General features: G+C 34.7%; 1 pseudogene; it reads right to left on the bottom strand.

Annotated features, from left to right (window-relative positions):
* Positions 1–658: 658 nt before the first annotated feature.
* On the bottom strand, positions 659–7072 carry LOC107868941 (annotated as a pseudogene).
* Positions 7073–8875: the final 1803 nt, after the last annotated feature.

An 8875-nucleotide genomic window follows, 5' to 3' on the forward strand; every position in this document is an offset into this window, starting at 1 on the left:
CTCGACAAAATCTTGAAGTAGGGTTGTAGGCAATAAAATTTTATTAAATTAAAATCGTGCAAAATTTGGATTACACTAAATTCAAAATATATTAATCTCAAATAAATAATGCAGATTAATATAATTGAATTAATTATTTAAGTCCAAACAAATGGATTTAAATAAAGTCTAATATTTATTGAACTAGTTCATTAATTTGGACTACAAATGATGAATCCACTTTATTAAGCTCAAGATATTGTTATATTCTAGAGACCCAAATAAGCGTCACGTATCAAATGACGTGACATGCCAAATCAAGTGAAGGAGTCGATAGAAGCTCCACATGTCAAAATGATGCAACAAACCTAATGAAATCAAAAGACCATAAAAGGCGTCACGTGACTTGGATTTAATTGGTTAAAAGAAGTTCACCTTCATCATGACTCTTCCCTTTCTACAACTATAAATAAGGGTCTCATAATTCAGGAAAAAACCCCTAGAACTCTAACAAGAAGCAAGAGAAAGCTCGTGGATCAAATGCCGCAATTTCTCTACAAAACTCAAGCATTCAAATCAAATTCATCAAAATTTAAGATCAAGGCCGCAATATTCAAGAACAAGCTCAAAAATCCTTGAATTCAAGCATAAGTCAAGATCAAGTCCATCAAATCTGCATATCAAGTTCAAGATCAAGCTAGAAGCCTTTGAATTTTATATTTGAAAAGACGAATCAGAGAATTTATAGATATTGTAACACTCACATATTGAAATCAATAAATTGATTATTACAATATTTTTCTTGTCTCAAATTATTTATATTCGATCTCGAAATTTTATTGTCCAACACCAACCAAACAACATATCCCATGTATTAGCCCACATTAAAGAAAAAATTCAGATATGACAGTTTTTACTGGCACAAAAAACGAAGAATGACATGTTATCGACAACTCACATTTATTTTATATTGGCTTAAGTCATACTCTAAACTTGTCTCAAAATTTTAATTTAAACCCCTCAACTCCGGTATGTACCTATCAGACCCCTAACTTAAAATTTGAACCATTTGAATATTTTTTTGCCAATCAGCTAAACACATAAAGCGTGTGCAACACATAGGCGATGATGTGGCAAAAATGATGAATTAAACAGTAACATTTGGCATTGAATCTAAAAGTAATTAAAAAATATTACATAACTAATTAAATTATAATTATAAAATAATTATAACTTAAAAAAAAAACTAAACACCCCTCCCCCGTTTATCTTGTACTCAAAAAACTCCGACGTAACTCCATTTTTTCCGACAATTTTTCCTCTTTTAAAATGACAAATGAGATGGAGAAAACTCAAAATGAATTGAGGAAGATGAAATAGCTTGTTGATTTATGAAAATAGCATTTTGATTTTTGCGTTTGAATCAAATTTATAATTTTGTTGATTTGTGGAAAAAAAAGAATTTACATTTTTCCGGCAAACTCCCATTTCTTCGGGCGAACTCCCATTTTTTTCGGCAAAGTCCCATTTTTTTTATATTTACACCTAAAATTTTTGATAAACTTGTTGGATTTACATTTTAATTAGAGTGACGATCTTTGTTTGGAGGTGGTCGGGTATGGAGACGAAAGAATGACGGGGAAAAATTAAGAACGAAAAAATTTCAAATCGAATTCAACCATAAATAACAAAAAAAATTTAGAAAAAAATAAAAAGTAGAAAAAATGGGAGGAAAATTAAGTTTAAAAAAAAAGAGGAAGAAGATGAAGGAGGGGGGTACCGGATGGGTGTGGGGGCGGATGGATGAAGATGAAGGTTGAGGTTTTTTTTTTTTACTTAAAATTTTTTGGAGCTCTCAATGCCATTTGTCACCTTTTTATTTGTGATTTAGCAAAAAATTCATCTCTCATGCGCCCATTTTGAGTGATTATCACGCGACGTGCCATGTGGGCGAAAAAGGCCTGGGTGGACAAATTTCGAGTGGGTTAGGGACTTGATAGGTACAGGCCTGAGTTGAGGAGTTTTAAGTGAAATTTCGAGACAAGTTTAGGGCCTATCGATGACTTAAGCTTTTTATATTTTATACTAGCCATGCAAAACATAAACTTCTCGCGCTAATTTTTTTTTTTTTTAAAAAAAGGAACTTCAAAAAGTTTAAAGGAAAAGTAAGAAAGAGAATGGTAGATAAACTTCACTATATGCTCCCCCTCCCAAATTTCACATGGGGATAGACGATGGATTTCAAACAGTGTAGGCGAGCGTTTCCAAATGGAAAATACCAAGAGAAGTAGTTGTTTACATTCAAGTTGTTGAAGTCCCCGGATCAAGTAGATTTAACTATTTTAATAATGCTATGGATACTAAATGGATATTTCACTAACCTTAGCTTGTCGATACGTTTCAAGAATGCGATGATATTGCTAGCGTGCTTCTGGAGAGTCAACCATCGATAGCACCCTCGAGACAGCATCATTAATAGCAGCATCCACTCTGTGTTTGCGGAACAACTTGAGAATATCTTCATCCTCACTGTCCTCGATGGGTTCTTCTTCTAGTCGTAATCCCCGAAGACCAACACCCCGTCGACGCCATCTTAGCACCACCTTCTCTAAAATACCCACAGCCCAACATACCTTGTATTCCTTTCTAACCTGATATCCTCGTAAATGAGCCTGCCAAGGAAATCACAAAGGTCACAACCTCTTTCTGCTTTACAATTTTTGCCAAATCTGCAATATCCCCCACCCCCCTCTCCTCCCCCAATCCCACTCGATAAAAATGAGAGCAGCTAAAACATGTAACATCTAAATTGGTGACATATTTTCTTTAAAAGTCTGTCTTCTTTAGTTTCTCAGAAGACAGGTAGTCACAAATGAGGTTTGAGAAGCACCTGTATCTTCACTACTTTCTGGCGAAATGCAAGGAAGTCTTTCCGGCCTTTCCATCCCCGATATTTCTTCTGGATAGATAACGCTGCTGAGTTATAGTCCTGCATGTTACGGAATGTCAACTTTGAGGCAGCTGAATGACAAAAAACATCGTTTGAGAGGATACAATATTCATCTCCGCAAGTGGTAGCAGCATGCACAGCTTCTCTCAGTCGTCTCTTCCTGATGAATTTGCTTGGAGTGCCAATTGTATACGAGCAGCAGCTTGAGAGGCATTGCGGACTGCATCTAAAGTATCCCTTAGATAGAGCTGATCCTCGTGTATGACAGGACTCATGGTTGATATACTATTAATTGTTTTTTCTGCTTCGATGTCAGCAGTCCCCTTTGAGACCTCACTTTCCTCTAATGTGAGGGACGCAAGATGACTGGTGAGAGCCGCCTCTGAAAGATAACCTGCAACTCTCTTGTGACCGCTGCTATAAGCAATTGAGGCAGCAGTTTTACCAAATGGATCTTGTGAAGACGGATCAGTAATAGCTCCAGCAAATGCACCGGAAGCTATGAGTGATGCAACCATTTTTTCCCTAGCACAGGTAAGCAGTTAGAATAGAATCAGCATCTGACACTGTAAAGGAATAACCGTAGCAACTGCACTGCACATGCAAACACACACAGACAGACGATAAGACAGGCATCTAACAGAGACTGTTCTAATAGACCAACAAATATTCGAATTACTATGCTACAGTAGTGAACAAAATGAATATAAGACCAAGTGAGCCCATCAGGCAGGCTTCTCCCTGTGCTTCTCCAAAACATTGCAAGAAAGCTATAGGGTTAAGAAATTTATATGCACCAAAAACCTCATTATGCCCCCCCCCCCGCCCCCCCCCCACACAGAGTCCGTTCAGAAGAGTGCAACGCTGTCCCAAGAAGCAGGGAGCGAGATAAAAAACCGAAGAAGAACATGATAGTCATTGACATTTCATGTGTGACCACACCAGGGGTTCTCATCAAAATCAGTGTAATAAAGTTTTGCAAACCTATTCTTCTCATGTTATCTATATATCACATGAATTTGGAAAGTGCAGATTCTGCATGACGGCACGCATTTTCTGGACTTCCACAGATAAATATGGTAATTATTCTTCACATAAAGATGTTATAACTCAGAGTGAGTCCAACAACTTCCATCTTTATTTTTCGAATGAATTTTTTTTACAGAATTGGCCAATTTTCTTAATTAACACTTCAAGATGTATCCTAACTCATAAGAAACTTCATGTTTATTTTTCCAACGTGCTAAAAGTTGTCGAAAACAACAATTTCATTCAACAAATATTGTAAGAAGTATCATAAGGAAATAGACAACGTTTTCCCCAGGTCAATAAAGTCACGAAAATCTTAATTTAAAATGTTAACTGATTTACGTGAACCAATACATGTATTTCAGTCTTTCTAGGATTAGCCCTTATATTTGGGTGTATAGGAGAGGTCTTACTTTCAAATCCAATTATTCTGGCTTTTTCCAGGGGATTGGTTCTCACTGAAGGTTATAAACCAATATTCTATTGATATTTAACTCACATATTTGACTTACTAGATATCTTAGTGTAGTTTATATTGTTAATTGAGTACTAAGCGAGTCATGGACAGTGGAGCTAGCAGTTGTCAAACAGCAAATACTATTTTATTACCTTCCGAAGCGTGCAGCCCAGTGCAGGGCAGTCCAGTCACTAATATCACGGAAGTTAGCACTTACTCCAGCATTTAAAATTGGGTGCAATGCCCACTCAAACCCTAGGCCAGCAATCATGTGAATTATCCCTTGTTCTTTCCTGGACAAGGAATAGCTCATTTCGTTATCTTTACTTGCAATTTGGATGAAAGCCGCTGTTGCAACTTGTTTTTCAAAAGCTCTTGAAGAAGCCAATCAACGGTTATTATTGATGTTGGCGTGCCAAATAAAAGAGATTCAATAACTTGGCTCCATGAATCTTCCTTTGCTTTGGAATTTTCCAAGATATCAGTGGTTGACTCAGAACCATATCCTTTCTGCATTGATGAGTCAGATAGAAGCATCTGCACAAATCTGACAAGTAGCAACAGTTCGTCTGAACTCTTAGAAGCTCCTTCTACTTCAGGTAGAATATTTTCACCACGGTCATCAATCTTAACACGGTATTCAAACTCTCTTACTTCACTGCATGACACCCCATTGCCAGTAGTAACACAGAGTGCGACTTTCCCTTCCTTAATGATCTGAACAGGAACTTCAATATCACCAAACATACAAGTCCACGTGTACTCTGATGGACTGCAGAGATATGATCCAACTATAACTATCTGCACCAATTCGATTGAGGTTCAAATAACTGGATAATGAAACATCCTGATGAAATTAAACTTTCAGAAGAATAAGGTAGCCAGTAGTTAACTTTAAAGAGCTTTCATCAAAACGCAAACTTCAAACATGCCAGATCATTTGGCAACGGATCAATTCATTACAAGTTTCAACTCTACATATGAAGTCGAAGATCACAGAGCTTGAGATTGCACATCTCTAAGGTTGAGATACGATATTTGAATTAGTCATCGTGCATTGGTTACTAAAGCTGGTTTAATCGTTTGTCTCTCTCTTTCTTTTTTTTTTTTGGGGGGGGGGGGGGGGGGTTGACTGTCAAATACCAAGTTATAACATAACTGGTTTTGTTTTGTTCACGAGAATCTTTCAAGTTTTTGTAAGCAATACATACAAAGAAGGTTATTGGCAGTGATAATGGTATTAGGTTGCTGGAAGACAACTCAGTGATAAAGATGTGGCCTAGAGGTCAATGAAGTAGGTTGAGCACTATGAGGTCTCAGGTTCAATGGCCCGGACACCACGGTTATCAAAAGGAAAAAAAAAGAAACGTACTTCCAGAGTTGCTTTGTTAGAGCATAAAAACTGAACTAAATTTTTGAAATTGCCTAAAACGTACACAAGCAGGCAGTTGTGATGTTACCATTACTTGCACAAACTGAAAAGAAATATTCTACGAACACCACAAAAGATGAACAGTGGACATGTTCAACAATAACCACTTAAAGAATCACTAAACCATGAAATATACCTTTGTTTCCTCAGATGCATAACCCCAATCAGGAGACATATCATGTATAGTAAATTTCTGCTTCTGGACAATGGTTAAGCTCATATCAGCTTCAGATGAAATTCCAATCTGATCTTGGTCAAATATTGTTGTACAATGGTCAAGAAAGGATCCAAAAGTATTTATTTGTGCACGTGCAAGATACTTGAAATCCTCGAATTGCTTAAGATATGTCACAGAAGCTACAAAGCAACAGGGGCTTCTTTTCTGAGATTTAGATATTATGCAAGATTCTGGATGTAGAAAGTATAATTTTCCAACTAATCAAAAAAGGATCATCTGGATTTTCCTAAAGAAGCTTACATTTCAGAGATTCCTTTCCACCAATTTAGGCCACCTATCGCTTTTGGTTGCTACTTCTATTGGTTTACTTCCTGACGAAGATTGTAGAATTCCCTGAATGAGTGCTGGAAGATAGAGAACGAAGCAAATATTGAAAAAAATAGCTGAAATAAATAGCTATTAGAGGCAGAAGAATTATTTGGATAGGCCCAGAAATAACATCAAATATGGTTTATATATTTAATGAGTGCCAGTTTGAGCACATGAACTTTCTACTAAGCATACACAGAATTAGCTGCAGTGACAAGCAGCAAGGACTCAATAATCCTAATGACACATGGGTGCATATGACCATGCAAATAAAAGTACAGGCATTTGAAATAAAAGTTAATTTCAAAGACATTTCCTCACATTCTCGTCCAACTTTTCAAAACGTTTGGCTTGTGACAGAGCAGCCGGAGAGCTCCTGCAGTGATCCAGCATCTCTTTCCACATGTTAGCATCCAGGTTCACAAGTTGATGCTGAGATTCACTGCTCTCACCTACAAATGACACTATTATCAGTATTCCTAAGTATTTTCAGCTCCTAAATTAGAAACACATGAGCATCCAAGGGTATGGCCTAGTAGTCAATGAAGTGGCTGAGAACCATGACATTTCATGTTCAAATCATAGCTAAGACAAAACACTAGGTGATTTCTTCCATCTGTCCTGGCCTTAGTGGATAGAGTTACCTGGTACCTGTTGTTGGTGAGAAGCAACAAGTATCCCATGGAATTATTCGAGGTGCGCGCAAGCTGGCTGGACACCATGGTTATAAAAAAAAATAGAAATATATAAGTCCTTAGTACTTGCTGCTACTAAATTAGAAAGAAATTATTGCTCAAGAAAAGGAAGATAGAAAGTCTCAGACATGGCAGTAAATGTCAATGTCCAGCACCAGCCTCATGTAACCACATGTTACCACTGCTGATGCTATCAGAAACCAAAAGGTTTCACATAAAGAATAATTTGTAGATAACTTCAAACAAATAAAAACATAAAAAAGAGGTACACTTCCTTGATTTGCAATCGTATAAGAACTATGACTAGTTATGCCTTCAAAAACATTATCGCAACCAGGGGGGAACAATTTAGGAAACGACTAAACGGCCTCAGTTTGTCTAACTCATGACTAAACTGGCAGAAGCCAAGTTATAATCAAACATTCATCAGAAGTATGCTAACTACGGAACATGAAAAATGGAGGAATTCTATTTTAAGTATTGCTTCTCAAACAAGCTATCAAAAGGACTAGCATTCAAACAAAAGACACTCAATTGGGTAGTGAGAATACTTTTATAAAATAGCTTTTCAAAAAAATACTTTTAAAAAAACATAATTCGTGTTTGATAAATTTATTCGAAAAGTACTTTTGATAATCAAATTATGGTTGAATAATTTCTTTCAAGAAGTGTTTTTTTGAAACAAATGATCTAAAAGAACATATATCAATAGATTTTTATTACTAAAATCAAATTATAGAGAAAAATTATTTTAAATATCTATCATAAAAATTTTAATTAATTTTTTTAAGTTAATTAAAAAGTACGTACTCTAAAATTTTAAATCAATATTTATATACATAAATACATTAAAAAAATTAAATGATAATCTATTACTTAAATAATTTAAATATTACTTAAAACATAAAACAAAAATAAATATAGAAGTTATTTCATAAATTAAATCACTATATATGAAAAATTAACGACAAAAATAATTAGACCTTCATACATCACAAAAATTCTCAACAATTTCATCCCTAATTTTATTACGCAGTGTCTCCATACTTGTAAAATATCTGTCTTGTATTTCTGAAGGTATACCAAAAGGCTGGTCTGCTTCTTCGATCTCTGTGATAATGCCTTAGTTAGCATAATAGTTGAAGTCCTTTTTAATATATTTTTACGGTATCAAAATTTATACACTATATTTTATGTTACTTTTCATGAATTATTTATTTAAAATTAAATATTCGAGAAAAAATTTATATATGATATCAAAATGCAATCTTGCAACGTGATTTATCTGTCAATTGTTATCATTAATAATAATAACATAATTTATATATTCTTTAGTTATCATCATCAATGATATTTTCAAATTTATTTAAAGAAAATGAGTGAAAATAAAATAATAATATACAAATCATAAAAAATTATAACGTGAATATAAAATATAAATTTTTAAAAATCAAACATTAATATCTATATCTATCTATCTATCTATCTCTCTCTCTCTCTCTCTCTCTCTCTCTCTCTCTCTCTCTATATATATATATATATATATATATCTGTGTGTCTGATAGGGATAATTTTGTCATAAAAAAATAATTTTTTGCTTTTGCTTCTGCTTATTTTGAGAAGCAGAAATTTTCTGCTTCTTTCCAAAAACAGAAAAATTATTTCTGCTTGTTTTTAAAAACACTTTTGCATGTTTACCAAACACCCTTTTTTTTAATTTTTTCTTTCCTCAAAGTAAGTGCTTATTTTGGGAAATAAGCAATCCCAAACAGGCTATTAAAAAGGA

The sequence above is a fragment of the Capsicum annuum genome, chromosome 4, assembly GCF_002878395.1.
Source record: "Capsicum annuum cultivar UCD-10X-F1 chromosome 4, UCD10Xv1.1, whole genome shotgun sequence".
Taxonomy (NCBI): Eukaryota; Viridiplantae; Streptophyta; class Magnoliopsida; order Solanales; family Solanaceae; genus Capsicum; species Capsicum annuum.